Raw genomic sequence first — 3,230 nt, 5'->3', positions numbered from 1 at the left:
AAACTGTTTCAATAGCTTTTGCCAAAAAGTAGGAGAGAGGTCTTGAAAGCCAATCTAGGTTTTCTGTTAGACTTAAGAAGGCTTAAGCCCTTGACCACCCAGGCTACCAGTGGCCATCCCACTCTCCTCAGAACTGTGTTCACCCTCGGCCACTGTCTCCACTTTTCCCCTGATTCATTTTGAAATCAATATGATAGCAATCCGTTTCTTGTTATATAGCTACTTTAGTCAAAGATGAATGATTTGGATATTTGGGTTTCTCTTCCATTGAGACCCAGTAGGTTGGAATATCCAGTGTGGCCTGATAGGACAGGAAAAGGTACCTAGAACGAAAGGTTACTTTTCATTCTAGGAAGTTTGGGTGTGGTTTGTGAGGGGATGCTGGGGATAAGGAGGGGAGCTAGAACTCAATGTTTATTCCCTACCCATGCCAAAAGACTTCTATTTTGCAATGATTTTCTGAGAGGAATAAACAAACAAATTTAAATTTTTGAGTTTCCCCAAGTCCCATCCCCATTTGATATAAGGCCAATAGGTAGAGTTCTTTTTATCCATTCTTGTATTATACCAAAGAATGAATTTATTTTCCTTAAAAAGTAAAAAGTATAAATGAAGTTACGTATAGCCATAATGCACGAGTAGACTTACCATTTTACCTGTAAGATGGAAAATTCATACTTGCACCTAGTTCACCAGGAGCCTTGAATTATTTTGTTTACTCCAAAAGCCTTGTCAAGGAAGTATCATTTTTGTTCTGACTTATTTAGCCACATTTACATTTACAAAGTCCTGAAACCCATTCTCCTTCAAATGTTAATATAACTGGTTTGATATAATCTGTCAGTTCACTGTTTTCTGGGTCTCTGTAAGCAAGCTTGCAAGTGTATTTTGTGTATATTTTATCTGAAGTGAAAAGCGAATTCTAAAGAGAAAATATTTTAAAAGATTATGTATTTATGTCGCTTGTGTTGTAGAATAAAGATTCAAATGCATCAAAAATCTGATGTGGAGAGCAATTTTCCTCATGTAATATATTTATTTCTATAAATAGTCTCTGTTTACAAGACTCTGCTCAAAGACCTAGGTCTTTTTTCTCTGACATTTTATACCTCTGGAAAGGTATCTTTTATATTAAATCTTATCAAATACATATAATCCTACCACTAATCACCCACTATATGCACTAATCATCCTACCTAGAAAAGAAATTTGTAGAAAAATATACCGCTATTTTATAAGGATCAGAGGACCAGAGTGAAGTCCTGAATGTCAACAGCACACTTTCATTTTCATCATGAGATATTAAATTAACAATTTCATGAGTCATTAAGAATAAGATATCAGCCTTCCACTCTGACCAGCATTAGGGTAGCTAGGACACAGAGTCAGCTGACACCCGCCAGCTACCCAGGACACCCGACACAGGATCTTAAGACTTCTGGTGAGTGGAACACAGCCTCTGCTCCAATCCAATCGCGGGGAACCTGAGACTGCATTAGTTAGGGAAGCAGAAAACCGGCCTCCGTAGGGGCACAAGCCCCTTCCCGTCTGAACAGCACAGGGGTAGCTAAGGCGCAGAGTCAGCTGACACCCGCCAGCTACCCAGGACACCCGCCACGGGATCTTAAGACTTCTGGTGAGTGGAACACAGCGTCTGCTCCAATCTTAAACAGAGACAACTATAACAACTAACTCCAGAGATTACCACATGGCGAAAGGTAAACGTAATAATCTTACTAACAGAAACCAAGACCACTCACCATCATCAGAACCCAGCACTCCCACTTTGCCCAGTCCAGGGCACCCCAACACACCGGAAAAGCTAGACCCGGATCTAAAAGCATATCTCATGATGATGGTAGAGGACATCAAGAAGGACTTTAATAACGCACTTAAAGAAATACAGGAGAACACTGCTAAACAGGTAGAAGACATTAAAGAGGAAGCACAAAAATCCCTTAAAGAATTGCAGAACACTGCTAAACAGGTAGAAGACATTAAAAAGGAAGCACAAAAATCCCTTAAAGAATTGCAGGAAAACCAGACCAAACAGGTGATGGAATTGAATAAAACCATCCAAGACCAAAAAGGGAACTAGACACTATAAAGAAAACCCAAATTGAGGCAACACTGGAGATAGAAACCCTAGGAAAGAAATCTGGAACAATAGATGTGAGCATCAGCAACAGAATACAAGAGATGGAAGAGAGAATCTCAGGTGCAGAAGACTCCATAGAGAACATCTGCACAACAATCAAAGAAAATACAAAATCCAAAATGATCCTAACTCAAAACATCCAGGAAATCCAGGACACAATGAAAAGACCAAACCTACGGATAATAGGAGTAGATGAGAATGAAGATTTTCAACTCAAAGGACCGGCAAATATCTTCAACAAAATTATAGAAGAAAACTTCCCAAACCTAAAGAAAGAGATGCCCATGAACATACAAGAAGCCTACAGAACTCCAAGTAGACTGGACCAGAAAAGAAACTCCTTCCGACACATAATAATCAGAACAACAAATGCACTAAATAAAGATGGAATACTAAAAAGAGTAAGGGAAAAAGGTCAAGTAACATATAAAGGCAAGCCTATCAGAATTACACCAGATTTTTCACCAGAGACTATGAAAGCCAGAAGGTCCTGGACAGATGTTATACAGACACTAAGAGAACACAAATTCCAGCCCAGGCTACTACACCCAGCCAAACTCTCAATTACCATAGATGGAGAAACAAAAGTATTCCACGACAAAACCAAATTCACACATTAACTTTCCACGAATCCAGCCCTTCAAAGGATAATAACAGAAAACAACCAATACAAGGACGGAAACCATGTCCTAGAAAAAGCAAGAAAGTAATCCCTCAACAAACCTAAAAGAAGACTGCCACAAGAACAGAATGCCAACTCTAACAACAAAAATAAAAGGAAGCAACAATTACTTCTCCCTAATATCTCTTAATATCAATGGACTCAACTCCCCAATAAAAACACATAGACTAACAGACTGGCTACACAAACAGGACCCAACATTTTGCTACTTACAGGAAACTCATCTCAGAGGAAAAGATAGACACTAGCTCAGAATGAAAGGCTGGAAAACAATTTTCCAAACAAATGGTAGGAAGAAACAAGCTGGAGTACCCATCCTAATATCTAATAAAATTGACTTCCAACCCAAAGTCATCAAAAAAGACAAGAAAGGGCACTTCATACTCATCA

This window comes from Mus caroli, unplaced genomic scaffold, assembly GCF_978045245.1.
Source record: "Mus caroli unplaced genomic scaffold, Mus_caroli_1 scaffold_9, whole genome shotgun sequence".
NCBI lineage: Eukaryota > Metazoa > Chordata > Mammalia > Rodentia > Muridae > Mus > Mus caroli.
Note: the sequence above shows the minus strand (reverse complement) of the source record.